This window comes from Mastomys coucha, unplaced genomic scaffold, assembly GCF_008632895.1.
Source record: "Mastomys coucha isolate ucsf_1 unplaced genomic scaffold, UCSF_Mcou_1 pScaffold21, whole genome shotgun sequence".
Classification (NCBI taxonomy): Eukaryota; Metazoa; Chordata; class Mammalia; order Rodentia; family Muridae; genus Mastomys; species Mastomys coucha.
The window spans coordinates 51526251-51544342 of record NW_022196904.1 but is presented as its reverse complement, the minus strand read 5'-3'; the positions used below and the strand labels follow the sequence as shown (position 1 = coordinate 51544342).

Below are 18092 nucleotides of genomic sequence, written 5' to 3'. Positions count from 1 at the left end.
GAGCAGGAGGACCAGGAGGACCAGGAGGACCAGGAACACCAGGAGGAGGAGGAGAAGACATAATGAGTGACTGTGTCTACATTTATGGGAAGAGTTTGATGGGGTAGAAATGATGGTAAATATAATAGTCAAATATGAAATTCTAATAAAATTAGTGAAAGATATCAGAAAGCCTTCAAAGTTATGCAAACACCATATACTCTCTCCTCTCTCTCTCTCTCTCTCTCTCTCTCTCTCTCTCTCTCTCTCTCTATATATATATATATATATATATATATATATATATATATATTAATTTAAATTGCTATTTTCTACCTTCTTAGATCTATTGCTCACTTGAAACTTATTTCAAAAATTTTCTTCTCCACTTAGAAATGAGGCTGTTAGGGTCATACATTCTATGGTAAGACTGTTTAGATTTGTGCTTTCATAAGGCTTAACATGTTGATATATATATACATTTTTTTTATTTGTATTCTTGCATAGCTTCTTTGGAGAAAGTTGTACTCAAAGATTTACTCATGTAGGTAAGATACTGTTTTTTATATTTACAGTAGTTTGCATGTAATATACCGAACATGGTATTTTACTCACATATGTATGCTTTTAAAATCAATTATTTTATTGTTTCAGATGTCTACACTTAGACTGTCTACAGTACAGTGAGGTCAAAATTTTCAATTAGTGTTAAAATTAGTAGTTTATTTTGACTATCATAATTGTAGTAGTTATTTTATTGAGTGTAATTACTCTCTGGAAGCAAAATGCATGAGAGAGAGTATGAATAAAACTGAAGCAGCATATAAATCTGTGAAAAAGCAGAGGTTCTAAGTGTACCACATCTCCTGTGTGTTGTATGAAACCTAACTATTCTTGTGTTCAGGATTTCCTCCTCATGCCCTACCCCCCTTAAGTAAACACTGCCAAACAAAATGAGCATTTTACTTGACCCATATGAACCATTGTAGTATATAATTTATATTTCAAATTTATTTAATTATGCTTATTGGAATATATTTTTAATCATTACTTTTATGGCTACATATATTATTACCAGTTATGGTTTTACTCCAGGCAATAAAAATAGCTTAAAAGATATTTTGTAATTTGAATTTTTTCAAAGTTTAATGTCTTTTTTTATACGAACAATTTTTAATTATTTTATGGTCTGAGTGGGGAAACCAATTTACATTTGTTATTCACATCAATGTATATATACATATGTGTTTATATACATATGTGTTTTTATATATAAATTCATATACATATATGAATATATATATAAATTCATACATATATGTGTGTGTGTATGTATTTACACAATCTTCTTTGGAGAAATGTGTACTCAAAGACTTACGCATATAGGTATGATATAAGTTGACATATATAACTAGAGTAGTACTTTTTCACATATATATGTTTAAATACATATATATATGAATAAATATGTAAATATTATGTATATGTACTATTATGTATACACAGTTAATAATTATATAAGACTTGTTTTTATTGTCTTAATTTTTTAGTATTTTTTTATTTTAACTTATATAAGAGCTCAAAACTTGAGTAAAAATGTTCATTTATTCTATAGTATACATGCATTTGAGAATAAGTTTGGGTCCTTGGAATCTTCATATATATTAACAAGCAAAAAATCAACAGGACTGATCTGAGTTTATAGTGATGTAAGTTTAATGATAGACTCTGTCTCAAAATATATGGAGGAAAGTTAATGGAATGACATGTATCTTGACCTCTTTCTACTACATATCTTTATTCACAAATGAATCAGTACATGCATGTATACTTCCACAGATATGATAAGTAAGTAGACTTTTTTGGGAAAATTACCATTATGTTGCCTAGCACCTAGCACTCATATATGTTGTTTGAGATGGCTTCATACTCACAGAGATTCACATGATTTTAATCCTCTTTTTTATAGGATTTAAAAGACACAGACCACTACCCTTGGTTTAATTGCAGATTTCTAAGGAATACATTCTATTCCATAAAAATATATATTTAAAGATATAACAAAACAGAACATCATAGTTATTATATTTTTATCAAATGAAGAATATATATTTGAAGCTCTTAATTCAATTGTGATTTCAGGTTGTTCTTTCAAAGTTGACTATCTTGGATTTTCTTAAGTTTGAATTGTTTGACCATAGAACCAACTACAAATTATCCTTGCTTTGGAGGAGTGTAGTCATAACCTGTAAATAGCTTTCTGAATTAGGTGCTTAGTCACAATACTAAGATTCTACTAAATTAATCAGAATATTTAAAGTGTATGTTGGCATTTTTAATAATTTTAAAAATATTTTTGTGGACATTATTAACTTATTCAAATTGGTTCTGTTAACAATTTCTTATGTACTCAGAGAGTTCATTCTAAAAGCATTTAAATTGAATGATTAATATTATGCCAAGTATTGTCAATCTACTTTAAAGTCTCATGTAAAATGCTAATTCGAATTAGTGCTGTCAGTACTGAAACTTGTTTTTATACCACAGATTTATAAACCAGTCTCTAGAATATGAATGAGTTTAGCACATGAAATTAAACTGATTTCTTATTTTAATAGCATAAGGATTTACATGTTTATCAGTACAAAAGCATTATATACTCCTCTAACTCCATGTAAAACAATACAATTTTAATTATAGACACAGATATCAGAAAAAAAAATTGAAAAATCATAATCTATTAGCATAAGGCAATTTTGAATAAGACTAAAAGAAAATTAAATGAGAAAGGTTTGAATGTCAAAGTTTTGTTAATAGATCAGGTATAGTTACCTATATATAATGAAATGGCTGTGGTTTTGTTTGTAATTTTACACTATTTATTCATAAAATATATGGAAAGTCCTCATTCACTAGTTTATTTTCATATGGATTATATCATCCCCCTGTTCTTTCAGGTGTCATGTAGTGCCTTTCTTGGAAGAACTGCACATTATTCATTTTTTTTAATTTTTATTCTCTTATTCACTTTACAACCTTATGACAATCCCATTCCTCCTATGTTCCTATTCCAACCCTTACAAATTCTTCCCTCCTACCACCCACACAATTTGTTAGTAGAAGCAGTCTTCTACTTTGGCTACCACTCCACCCCGGGCCTTCTAATCCTGTAAATCTAGGACCAAACTTCTCCCAGTGTGGCACAACCAGATTTTCCACGTAGGGGGAACAACACAGCCCCCACTCCACTTCTTAGAGGACACACATTAAGACCAAGCTCACATTTGCTACAAATGCATAAGGAGTCTAGGTCCAGGGCCTGCATGGCTTCTAATTAGTAGACCAGACTCTGAGTCTACACAGTCCCATGTTTGTTGACTCTATGGGTCTACTTGTGGAGTCATTTACACCTCTGTATTGCTCACTTATATCTTCCAATCTTCCACAAGACTCCCTCAATGCTGTACCTGTTGCTTGACTATGCATTTATGTGTCAGTCTCCATCAGCAGATAGTTGAAGCCTCTCATAAAACAATTATGTTAATTTCCTGTCTCATAGCATAGCAGAGTATCAGTAGCAATGTCAGGATGTCCCTTTCACATGATATTGGTCTCAAGTTTGATAGGTCTTCTTACTATTCCCCCATTCTCTGCTCCATCTTCAACCTGACACATTGTGTAAGCAAGACAAATTTTGTGTTGAATGTTTTCTAGGTGAATTTATGCCACTTTCTCTTCTCTAGAACATTTGCCTTGCTATAGGAGGTGGCCAATTCAGTCTCTTTATGCCCCTGTGGTAGGATTCTAAGGTAAAATCACTCTCCTATACTCCCTGAATCCTCTCCTATCCTATAGCTCTAGCTACTCACCAGAGATGTCCCTCCACCTATTTCTATTATTATTCCCAGCCCTCTCTTGCCTTCCCTCTTCCCAAACCTGACCACCATCACTAGTCCCATCAACACCTCATAATCTACCCTGTACTGTCTCTCCATCAAACTCTGATGACTTTCTAGTTATGAGTGAGATTTGTGCATCCTGCCTTTGGACTTCCATATTGTCCAGTTTCTATGGGTCTGAGTCTACACAGACCCATAGTTCTCCTGCATTTTATGGCTAAGGACTACTCATAAATCTGTACATACCATATGACTCAGGGTTATCCCACTCACATTGTTATTCTCAGATTCTATTCATGTCCCTGCAAAATTCATGACATCTTTTTTAATAGACGAATAGTATCCCATTCTGTAGATATACCTATATATTTTATCCATTTTTCTGTTGAAGGACAACTAGGTTATTTCTAGTTTCTTGCTATTATGAACAACTTTGTTATGAGCATAGGTGACAAGTTTTCCTGTGGTATACTGTGGCATCTTTTGGGACTATAACTGGAAGTGGTATAGCTGGGTCTTAGGTAGAACTAGGCCCAGTTTCCTGAGGGACTGTCAAATTGATTCCCAAAGTTGTTATAAAACTTTGCACTTCCACCAAAAATGGAGGAATTTTCTCCTTAATGTATGTCTTTAGCAGTATATGCTATCACATGAATTTTTAATCCTGGGCATTTTCAAGTGTATAACATTGAATTTCAGAGTTATTTAGATTTGCATTTCCCTGGTGATTAAGGGATGTTTATCATTTCTTTAAACTGTACAACATTCTTTACAAAAGCTCTTCACACTTACTCTGTTTGATTATGGAATATTTATCTATATACTTTTGCTTGTAGGTTAAAATATGCATATTTCATTTACCATATTGGTAACTGGTATTGGTTTTAATGCATATTATATATGTCTGATAGAGTCTCACAGAGCTCTCAACTGAGATTTCAAGCTGATTACTGAAATCATGCTTCCTCTCAGCTTTACGAGAAGATCATTACAGATACAGATCACCACACTTAGCTAGTGGTATTGTAAAAATTCATCATTACTGAATTTCACATTTGCTTGGTTGTATAAAATTGAATCAAAATTTTATATTGTCTCATTTACTACAGGTTTGGTTAAATCATATTTAGGTCTAACCATATTTTTATAACTAACCATGTTTTTTTTTAAATTAGAAAATATATTCTTAACTGTGAAATATATTTTGTAATATTTTATTTTTCATTATTCGTCCACCAAGGTCTTTAGATCCTCTCTCATTTTTCTCCCTACTTTAAGTACTTTAGTAAAGTTACACAAATCCAAATGAAAGCAAACCTTTCAAAATCAGGAAAATAAATCCACATTCAAAACAAACAATCAAAAACCAACCAAACAATAATTAGCAAAACAAAATGGTAAAATATCCAAACAGTAAACATGTAAATGTACACTCAAACAGTAAGAAAACTATGGAGTCCAATTATTTGTTGATGAACTACTGTTGAACCTGAGGCCTGTACTAGTTGATGTACCTTATTTCACTCTTTATAGAGAACAAAATTTGATATCTCTTATTGGTTATAGGTGAGAGTTCAGTACTTAACCTTTACTCTATCGCCTACACTTTCACACACACACATACACACACACACACATGTGTATGTATACATATAATATATATACATGCATATTATTTATCCATTCCTTCTTGTTTTAATATTTAAGGACATTCATTATAATAAAATAAAACAAGAACTACCTATAGTATGAATAGACTAATCAATCCTGGCATGGAGTTACTCCCTGCTTCAATGTAACTCTAATAATTGGGTACACAAAACTTGTTGGCAGGAAAGGATATGCAAGTAACTTCTAGGAACATGCTCCCAGTTAATTCTAATAGGTAAACAAAGATGTCAGGAGCTAAGAGTTGGGGAGGAGAGAAAGCTGCAGTATTTAAGTTTCCCTTGTTTGGAACCATGAGGAAGAGGAAGTACAGAGATATGCAGTGCCCAAAGAGAGTGCAGGGAATAAAAGCAGAGCCACCATGTAAAGGAGCCTGGAGAATATGACCCAGAGGGCTGCTCAATTAAACCAAGAGCAAGCAACACTGAAAAAGAAATTATTAATTATAAACCCAGAGTTACATGTGGGAGGTAGATTCTAACAGCAAAGAGATTAGGCAGTTGCTCAGCTATTGTGTTGCTGAAGTCATGTTAAATACAAAGGCTGTGTGATTTTCTTTCAGGGACATAAACGATTGAAGCAGGTAGTCACCAATGAGGGATTAATTTAAAAATTAATACTATAATTATGATAATGACATTGAGGCGGAAAAGATCCACAGAAAAATCTGAGCTCAAGACAACATACAATAATCAGAGACCAACTTATTTGTACATACAAACATCCCATAAAATCCCTAATTTTGAAGTTATAGTATATGAGAGATGGACCTAGTACATTACAAAAAACCCTGGAATATAGCAGTTTAAGAACTATGTGGACAATGACTTAGCATGTCCATTTTAATAAAATTTCTAAGTACTGTCATCAACAATGGGACCCTACTGTACATTAGGGGAGAGAACCTTATAGTTTAGGCAACAATGCCAATTTGGGCCATAACTCAATTAAATGTTAACCAATATCCAGTTCTGAGAGCTTTGTAGGGTGACAAGTGAGACCCACTGTTTGATCATTGCATTTAGTACACACACACACACACATAAACACAAAGACACACATAGACACACACACACATAGACACATAAACACAAAGTCAAACACACACATATTATATATATATATGTATATAAATTGTATATATGTATATATAATTTATAAAATTTTTATTGTATTATGTTTCCCTACTACCTGTCCAGTACTCCTCTATTGCCAGCTTCTTTTAATCTTTGCCTACTGTATTTCTTTCCACAATCCATTCTCCCCACTCTAGCTGATTCTCCTTGTTTTGTTTTATATAGGTTCCTCTCTTTTCCTATTCCCCACTTGATTCTAACCTTATTCCCAATCTCTTACTTGTGTCTAGTCTCTAACCTGTGTCAGAGTATGCTTTATGAGTCTTGTACATTATGTGATATTTAAGAAAGTAAAAGTGTAGTATTTATTTTACCTAATGATGAGCTTGAACACAGCATCTGGGACAAAGTCCAATGGAAGTGACAATAATGTATAACAGAAGATTATTAAAGATGCAGATATAATGATGTATTTATTATCTATATATATTACTATTCTACTTATGTTTATGGAATTTGATCTTTGTAACTATTATTGGAAATATTATTTACAAATGTTGAAAGTGGCTAGAGATTTTCAAAGATTTTTAATTTCTTTTACTGAACATTGAAATGATCATGTAGTACTTTGTGATTACTTGTATTAATGCAGTACTTAATATGAGCTCTTTATGCATGATAAGCTATTCCTACGTATTTTAGTCACATTTACAATATAATAGTATAGAAACTTTTCAAACTGTTGGATGGCTTGGATTGTATTTTTTAGTATATAACCTCAATTTTTAAATTATTATTTGATGTTTTTTATACAATGTTCTAACTAATGTCTTTCCATTTTTCTAACTACTCCCAGATATTCCTGTCTCTCTGCCAATAAACTTTCATCCACCCTTGGTTGTGCACAAGGTAATTATCTCTGTGTCTGTTTCACCACTCCAACAATAAAAAGAAAACAACAAAAATTACCAAGTTTATCACCCAGCAAAGCAAAAATGTGCAAAAATAAAATGAATCAAATACCCACAAAAGAACGATGAAGCAAAAATGGATCTATTTTTAGTGTTCCAGTCTTTCAGGCCTGCCCTGGAATGTGTTTGATATAACACTAACATTAGCACTCTATTGGAAAAAAATGAGTTTTGTCTTTCTACACCGCAGATATCAATTAAAAATAGTGTCTTGGTTAAGGGTAGAACTTTGTGTCTACTGTCCCTTCTTACTACTATTATTTATATGTGTTTTGAAACTGTGTTGGCCCCATGATTGCTGCTATAATCTCTGGACTTCCAATAACCATTGCTGGGGCAAAGATTGATGAATATATCCAAATGAGGACATATTACTCCAAAGTTTGTGGATATAGAAAGTCTCACATGCATATACTCATATATGTATTAAATAAACAGTTGTTATTAAGTGTGAGAAAGTATATGAAGTTAGATGGAACATTTGGTACTTGTAGGGGTAAATATTCAAAGCTAGGGAACTTGATATATTTTCTCAAACACAAACTATTCAAATAATAGTATTGCATTAACTATTTTATCAAGATAGATATTTATTAATGGGTAGTACCATAAATTATCATGATGCACACATGTGTGCATCATAACACTATATGCACACAGAAAGAATTGTTGAGAATGTACACATGCCAAGCATGTATATATATATATATGTATATATATTTATATGTATATATATGTATATATATTTATATATATACATATATATATGTGTGTGTGTGTGTTTGCATACATATATATGTATGCATACATATACATATATGTATGTATACATATTCATATATATGTATGTGTGTATGTTTGTATGTATGTATGTATATATAAAATTTCCTTTGATTTTTTTTGCTTGTTTTTTTTGAGACAGGGTTTCTCTTTGCAGCCCTGGCTCTCCTGGAATTCACTCTGTAGACCAGGCTGGCCTCAAAGTCAGAGCTGCCTGCCTCTGCCTCCCAAGTGCTGGGATTAAAGGTATGTACCACCACTGCTCAGCAAAATTTCCTTTCTAAAATAAATATATTATTTCTTCATCATTATATCACTCAAGGATGGATATATTTCATGCAAAGAGACTGGACCCACCATTTCTTTGTAGAGCCCAAGAAGCTTTTTGGAGTACATTATAATAAAGATAAAGGTGTTACATACTGGTATAATTCGTTATTACAATCATAGAACTCATGACGAGTAATCAAAAGCAAGTTTCAATTGGCTACCCAGAGTCATAGTCAGAAAGTTGCAGATGGAAATTAATCCATTCCTATAGATATCTAGGATCTACTCACTTTTAGATTCCAGAAGCATGATTAGGAATCAGGGATTAAGGACTGTTTACCTCCATTGCTAATTGACAGACGGGTCATATTAAACAGCAGTTTTTCCTGTCTTCCACTTTCTATTTTCTCAGGAGAAGGCAGAGATAGATGAACCAGCAGTTCAGATCTTGATCAACATTCTTTTGCTTTATCTTCCTATTTGACAGCTCTTTACTGACTGGTTTATAATCCATTCAATTTTGGATGCAAAAACTCCTCCAGTCAAGTAGATTATGAGCCAATAAATTGTCTGTAGTAAGATTTTTACTAGTCAGGCTCCTGGGTATAGTCCAGGTCTCAACTTGTTATGAGTATAATCAAAGCTTGCCTATGAGTTGCTCAATAGAAGGAAGACAGTTCCTAAGATCTAAAATGGTCAGAGAAAATCGGAAGTGGAAATAGTTTATTTGACTCACAGGATTACAGTTCTGAGTTATTAAATCCTGTCTCCTGTGCAAGATGTGTGTGTGTTTGTGTGTGTGTGTGTGTGTGTGTGTGTGTGTGCCTGTAGCCATTAATTTTTGCATTAAGATATGGCAGGTTTTTTTTTTGTGTGTGTGTGTGTGTGTGTGTGTGTGTGTGTGTGTGTGTGAGGCTTGGACTTGATTCAATTTCAGAATAAATTTTTGAGAGAGAGCAAGGATTTTCTGCTTGTTACATTCCCTAAGGAAGTCCATTGTAAAGAATTGTTACAACACTAAGTCCCTCGAGGTACACAACTGGTCAGGCCCTTTCTATGTTGGACTGCAACCACCAGATTGCATACCTAGAAGGCTCTAACTTAACTAACAGCTGAATCAATCTTCCTTCCCTACTAAGTATAAAGAACAAGCTCTGAACTTGAAACGCTGAAAATTTCCAGAATTTTATGCCCCTAAAGAATTTAATATGAAAGCTATCTTATATTCTAGTCAGTTTTTGCTTCTGCTAGACTGAGCACAGTAAGCCAACCTGTTTGTATTTCCCTCCCAATAAATGTGAGAGCCTGACACAAGAGTTTTTAGAGGAGAAGAATTTAGCAGGAAATAGTTAAATGCCAGCAATCATCTCCATTCCTTCCACTTAATGCTTATTAATAATAAACAAAAAAAGACAAATTGTAAACTGCCTTAGGCACACAAGTGTCCAGCCTCTGTACCTAATGACCACCAGTCACCATGTTCCACCCAGCACTACAGAGTAAAAATCATAAACCCTGGACTTGAAAATCCACTAATCCCCAATCTGAAAACCTCCAGAAAACTGTGACCCCAAGAAACCTTATATGATCCTTGTGTTCTGCTCAGTACTCTGCTGGTTTTAGCCTGAACAGGGAGAGCAATCCTCCTGGATCTTTTCCTTCTAAATACATCTCCTGTGTGTGTTGCTATGTGCTTTGAGTTTCTAGTATGGTTTGGATCTCAAATGCCAGGATACATTCTCCCTTAGAGTTGTAATATTTTCAAAATCAGGGAGAGTACTTACCTGTCCTACTGATACTATTATCTTATTGAGTTGTAGGATTTTCACACATTATTATCATATTTGTTGCATGAGGTCCTCCCTGAACAAAGAAAATAACTCTGGCAGTCTTATTTATAATTATTCTAGTGCCAACAATGTCTCAGAGGTTCACCTTTTCTAATATGTGTTATATAGTAATGGATAAATTCTCATTGCACTTTGGCAAAGAGTAGTTTTTATAGTTTTTCTCTGTTCCTTCACTATCCGTTTATTGTCTATGAGGTTAGGCAAGTAATACAAGTATTAGAAATTCATTTACCTCTCTGATGTATAAAATAAGTATTTCATATTTCAAGGAAAAGAAATTTACCCTTCTCATCTACTTGTCATTTTTTGACAATTAATTTCTAACTGACAGACCACTATCACTTCATTATCATTCGATTCACACTAATTATTTCTATATCTTAGGCATTTATGTAGGTATACAGCTTTGAATTACTGATGGCAATCATAAAACCTTTTTCAATCCTATATATTACATACTATCTAATGTTTGCCTTTACCATATGTAATTTTATTCTTTCCAATTTTTTTTAGGGATGGGAAAAGATTTTAACATAAAAAATTAATCTTCAATTAATATATAGCACTGACAACTATACAGACACAAGCAGCAATGCAAGTAATACATTAGTGATAAATATCAAAGGAAGATATTTGCATGTCTCACAGAATGTCTCATTGAAATCAAAACCTGTCATTAGTAAATGCATGTTGCTATAAATATAGAGAATAAAGAGAGAGAAATGAAGAAAGTGGGAAATAGGGATGTGAACAACATATGCTTTATTATTTTGCACAGCTTAAAAAGGCTCTTTTTGTAATAGTTTTGCAAAAGGAAAGCAAAAATTCAGAAGCCTTAAGAGAGTTGTATCTAAATGTCAAGTACAGAATTTATTGCATGGTTTGATATTTCCATTATTTAACTATTATGCTAATTGTTATTATTATTATTATTATTATTATTATTATTATTATTATTATTATTATTGGATATTATGTAATAATGAGCCCTAAATTATTATTTCATATTTGGTATCATTTGTTTCTTATTTTGTGCAAACATGAAGTAGATGATTGAATCAAATAGTACATATACACACAACAAAAACCATCAACAATGAAACTCTTAACATTCCCTTATGTAATTCTTTTTGTGAGATATAGAAAAGACAAAAAACAGGGAATTATGCTAAGGCCAATTCAATATCTCTATTTTTTTCAATTAAATTTTCTTACTTATCTATATTTCAAATGTTCCCCCTTCTCATTCCTCAATACCAAAGGCCATCTTTCTAGCTCTCTTCCCCTTTGGGTATGGAAGGGTGCTCCCCCTCCTCTTTTACCCACAACACCCCACTAACATCCCTCTTTTGGGGGCATCAAGTCTCTCCAGAATTATAAGTATTCTCTCCCACTGAGACAAGAGAAGACAATCATCTGCTATGTCATATTTGCTGAGGGCAAGTGACAAGCTCATATATGCTCTGTGGATGGTGGTTTAGTCTCTGGGAGCTCTGAAGGTCTGGTTTAGTTGATACAGTTGTTCTTATGTTTTGCAAACATCTTCAACTCCTTTGATCCTTTGATCCCCTAACTCTTCCATAGGGGTCCTTGACTTCAGTCCTATGGTTTGCTGTAAGAATATGTATCTGTCTCAGTAAGCTGGTGGCAGAGCCTCTCATAGTAAAAGCCATGCTAGGTTTCTGTCTAGAAGCACAACATGTCATCATTAATAGTGTCAGGGATTGTGGGAAGACACCAAACTCTAACATTTCTTTTAAAACCTTTGTAAATGAATTACATCTTAGCTCCCTTCTGTTATTTTACCTGGAATGAAATAAATAATGTGATTCATAGAATATTATAGAGACATAAATCTCAAAGTTTTCCATAAAGTTCAAGCAAAGAGTTAGTTATTATGCCATGATTCTTCTTTTCATCTTCTATTTCCTGTATCAGTAGGAAATTGGATTTCCCTGGAAACAATAGAAACAAATCATGCTAGATGCCTGTGGAAACAAAACATTGTGGCTCTATCTATTTAGTTGTCTATCTATCTATCTATCTATCTATCTATCTATCTATCCATCTATCATCTATCTACCTATCTATCTCTCTGTCTCTTTATCTATCTATCTACCTACCTGTCTACCTACATATGTCAGGTAGGTATATGATCAGAATTCCCAATGTTACTATTTTTGTATATTCCCATGCAGGATTTTTGAATGCCTCTACTCTAGTTAAAATATTAGTTTGACAATCAGGGAGAAAATCATGATTGTATTGAATTATCAAAGTCTCCTTCTAAGCTGATAGGACAGAGGTTACCAAGACTAGTATATTTAGAAGCAATAGTCAGTAATTACTTCATTCAACAATAATGGAAATACAAAAATTCTCTGACAAAGGAGGTGTGTTTTTTGAATCTTTTATTCTTATTAGATGATTTCTCCTCAATAATATAGAAAGCAAGCATGCACCTTGAAAAGAAACTCTAGGAACTAATTTTCGTGCGATGAATCTTATAGGAAGACTCCCCTAGAAACACACATGAATGGCTGATGTGTACACACATGCTTAATTTGTTCTAATCTCACATTCAGTTTTTAGTACAATAAGCTGTGAATAGGTAAGTGAAGCCATATGACTCTAAGCTATTTGTCAAAGGGGAAATGTTTAAATTTCTCAATGTCTTCAGCTTGAAGTTTTCTGATGGGCTATCCATAAATAGTATATAGTTAAAAATCAGTTTGATTGGCAGGAACTGGCAATCAAAAAGAGGTGACTTGAGTGAGTTAGGAGGACCCATTTTGTTTTTATAAATATTTTGGGGAATAAAAATTTTGGGGAAATGACTGCTCTAGAAGATGTATTTGTAAAGAATCAAAGGGTTACAAGAAGTTGTTCCTTGTGCGTCTAAAGAGTCCTAAGGAAGAGAGGCAAGGATCTGCTTGCTCAAAGATTGAGCACCCCAGGGATGATGGACATTTAGGAACCTGTGCTTTTAATTTACTGGGCTCCACATACGGGATAAAATGCAACATATCTCAAGGATCCAAATGGAAAAGCAGCAGGGTTTGTTAGGCTGGACTGCCTGGCACTTGACAGTTATAACCTTGAAGATTCCTATCTAAGCATGTGCCCATTCTCCTCTTCAGCCTCACTTCTTCCTGATTGTGTATGCAAAGAAGCTTCTGGCCTTAGTAAAGACACTAGGAAGAAAATGTTATTAAGTAACTAAGCTTGTGATTCACTGAAGAAAGTTTGATTAAATATCTGAAGCATTGAGTCTTCTATGTAGAACTAAAATACTGAGAATTAGTGGAAAATACTTTTATTTCAAATGAAGGAGGAAACAGTTTTCTTAACTTTGTGACTATGGCACCAAGAATGCTTAATCATGGAAATATTTAGATTAGTCCCAAGTTAGGTCCAACAGAAGCCCCGCAAATAGCAAACAACTCCTTCAACTTAATTGTTTGTAAAATCTAAATGACATTGAAAATTCTTTCTTTATGCCAGCTCCTTGGTTTTCTTCCTTGTTTTATAGTTATCCTGACATCAACAAGTTAAGCATTCCACTAAAAATAAAATATAAATATATGAGGTGAATTACTGACACATTATGTATTTACTTGCTTACATTTTGTGAATTTGATAAAAATGAATAAATTGGAAGACTTACTTCCATAATCACCTCCCCCTCTCTTTACGCTTCCCTGTCTCTCTCCCCAAAGCTCTCTGTCCCCCAGATACACCCCTCTTCCATTTCTCTTCAGGAAATAATGAAACCTAAATTGCACCTCAGATAATAAGTTATAATTGATGTGAGGGCACAAATTCTTATATTATGTATGCACTAGGTAACACAGTAGGAAAAAGAATACCATCTCGATAATAGGCAGAGCTAAAGGAATACTGCATAAAAGGGTGAAAAACACATTTAGGAGCAAGTGTGGACAAGGATTCTATGAGAACACAGCCTATAGAATCTACTTAACAGGGCTAAGAGCTGGTCACAGAGACTGAAGAAAGTGTAGCAGATTCTGTATGTGTCTGATTAAGGTCCACTGCATAAACATTATCTGTGTTTAGCTTTGTGTTTATGTGGGACCCCCAAATGCAAAAATGTGGCAATGTCTCAGAGTCTTTAACCATTAATATTTTCCAAGTTATAGTTTCTATATTGGAAAACAAGATTAGCAATTATATAAGATCACTGGAATTGAGTAAAGTAATCACTTTCAGAGCTTCCATATAAGCAACTAAGTAGGTGCTTCAGTTGTAAGGACAAACATTCAATCCAGTATGGTTACTGGAATTGGATAAAATAATCATATTCAGTGATTTAATATAAGTAACAAAGTAGGTGCTTTGATGGTAGGAACACTTAATTCCATATGGTCAGAAAAACCAAAGGCAGTAAAACACTGAAGCTCTCTATTTAGATGGCTCTGTTCTGAGCACTTGGTGTTATTCCTTTGTAAATTTTGGACTCCTATGTTTAATAGTATGAAGTATATCAATTTTCATTCCTATACTATTCCTCACACTATACTTCTACCTTCAACACTTTCCACTAGTGTATGACTCTTCTGGTCTATATACTTAGGATTTTTATGAAAGTAAGAAATCACTGTTATCATTAGGGGAACAGTAGTATTTCAAATTTACATGTCATATCATGGATCACTGTACCCTGATGAACCTTAGACGTAATATAGCCCTCACAAACAATTAGATACTTCTTTCCAGTATGAATTATATCTTTCTGTGTTAAAGTTTCATACTTCCTGCCATAGTTTTCTATACAGATTCTAATTGATCTAATCTTGTGCTCTCAAACTCTTGCTTATGCAGTAAAATATAGTAGGGATGATGGGTATTGACACATATTTATTTATTTATTTATTATTTTTTGAGAGAGGATATCTCTTTATAGCCCTGGCTGTTCTGGAACTCACTCTGTAGACCAGGCTGGCCTCTCTAACTCAGAAATCTGCCTACCTCTGCCTCCCAAGTGCTTGGATTAAGGACATGAGACACCACTGCCCCCCATATTTTATTTTTTAAAGTGGACATGCATGAGCATATTGCAGAAGCCCAAATGCATGACAACCATGTGTTTTTGGAACTTGTTGTGATGTTTGAAAGAAATAGTGATCTGCATAGTTATAACATAGTTATAACTATAACTAGTTATAGTTTCTGTTATTTGTTCTATAAGTTATACTGAGATAGAGGTGTGAATTTCAAAGATATACCAGCTATTTCCCAGAAATATCCCCATCCTCTTCATTTAACAGGAAAATTAACACCAAATTCAAAACTGAGACAGATGACCTAACTTGACTGTTAGCTATGCATGACACTTCTACTTTTCCTCTGAAATTTCTGCAAATTGCTCTCTAAAGCAGAAGTATTTTCTATGCGGTCTGATTGACAACTTGTGGAATTTAGCTGTGCCAGCCTGTGAAATGTCCTCCTAACTTAGCATAATAACTATTTGCATACACACAAAAAAGAGAAAACACTCAGGATACACTTACCTGATTTTTCTGTCATACCTGTCTAGCTCTTACTACCAATTCCTTTCTAAATTTCACACCTCAAAGAGCATGCCTCAAGGAGGCATGTATCATTCCATATAATAAGTGTGTGTGTGTGTGTTTGTGTGTGTGTGTGTGTGTGTGTGTGTGTGTGTGTGTGTGTGTGTCTGTCTGTGTATGGGTTTGTGGGTGAGTGTGTGAAATCTATCATTTCTGTTTGGAAAAGACTTTCATGTTTAGCATTTGGGAAAAGCTATCACACCCAAACAAGTAGCACATCAATTATGGCTTGCAAATGTAACCAAAATCCTTATTTTTTTCTAGAAGCAAATATTGGTAGACAATTTATATTACTTTGCCTTTGGTACATAATGTGAAATTTTTCATCAGTATTTAAATTATTCACCAATGGAAAAAGTTGTAGAATGTCTGGTAGATGAGAGGTTATGAGGAATGTGAGAATGAATTTTAAAAGAAAAGTGATTGATTATTTGAAATGGGAAATGCTTTGGACAACTGAAGCAATATTCAACATGAGAATAAATTTAAACACAAATTTTATATATTTGTGTTTTTCTATTTAGGTTTATCCTATTTAAGTGTGAATAGTGGCTTGGGGTAAGGTCAGTGTAATGGTCATTGAGATATGTCACTCATTTGAGGCAACTGGTGCAGGTCATATACCTTTCTAAATCAGAAGACAGCAATCCCTTTCAATGTGTTATTTAGTGGCATTCTCGATAAATGGGCAAATGTTTGGCTCATGCACTAGATATAACATATCAAGGGAAATATATCATTGAACAGATAGAAAGGCAAGACTTCTCCTTCTCTGTGTAATGATAATTCTGTTTGTAGGCAAGGAGACCAACCTGAGAGAGACTACATGAATGAAATTGGAATCAAGTGAGAAAAAGATGGTAGGCTTATACTTTGGCATTGACCTCTAACATATTTGGTAAGTTGGATAAAAAAGAATAGAAATTGAGTTGGTGGTTCTTTTTAGTTAATGCTGTGCAAAGATTGGTGTGGAATAAGAATTTTTGGTTTTTTTTTTTTTTTTTTTTTTTTTTTTTTTTTTTTTTTTTTTTCGAGACAGGGTTTCTCTGTATAGCCCTGGCTGTCCTGGAACTCACTCTGGAGACCAGGCTGGCCTCGACTCAGAAATCCGCCTGCCTCTGCCTCCCAAGTGCTGGGATTAAAGGCGTGCGCCACCACCACCCGGCGGAATAAGAATTTTTAAAGATAAAATGTTGAACATCCCTCGGAGCTCCCAGGGTCTCAACCACCAACCAAGGACTGCACATGGAGGGGTCTGATTGTTCAGGCAGCATGTGTATGGTAGAGGATTGCAAAATTGATCATCAATAGGAGGAGAGGACCTCGGCCCTGTGAAGGTTCTGTGCCCCAGTGTAGGGGAATGCCAGGGCCAGAAAGTGGGAGAGGGCGGGGTGGCAGGCATGGGGAAGGGGGAGGCAACAGGGGTTTGTTTTTGTTGTTTTTGTTTGTTAGAATAAAAAAAAGAGTTGAACATCAAACTCTGTGCTCATGATGCAGTTGGAGAATTTAAAGCCTGACAAAATGTTAGTAGAAGGCATCCATAAAGAACCATTATATATGGTATAACAATGCTGCTCATAATATGGACAGTAGCAACTATATAGGAAATCGGAGGATCCCCAGTAAAGAAAGGAATAAAGCTATCCCTACTATCAGAAGTGCAAAAAAAATTTCAAAGGAACATTCATATAGAGGTTTCCAGACATTACAGGTAGCCATTGTAAAGGACATTACATATAATTGGAGAATGAGTTTTTACTTCCTGATAATGAAAAACGTATAGACTAGTCTAGAAGTAGTATATGGGGAAGATGCCTAAGAAGCAAATGTTATATATAAAACAGGCAAGCAAAGGAACCACATTTATCACTTTAAATACTGATGGAGTAATGAGAGAGAACTCTGTGAGAAAGTTCTAGAATTTGGCAGTGTAAGGACTCAGAGAGGATGACTGAAGGTTTTTCATACCTAATTTAATAAGTGCCACATACTCATTGCATTCTATCCA

General features: G+C 34.0%; 1 long non-coding RNA gene across 1 annotated transcript; it reads left to right on the top strand.

The window, feature by feature from the left end:
* The first annotated feature begins 13 nt into the window (after positions 1 to 13).
* Positions 14 to 16984, top strand: LOC116100548. The gene is made up of 4 exons (XR_004122625.1): positions 14 to 115; positions 487 to 527; positions 7479 to 7531; positions 16883 to 16984. It is a non-coding gene; the product is annotated as an uncharacterized LOC116100548 (long non-coding RNA).
* Positions 16985 to 18092: the final 1108 nt, after the last annotated feature.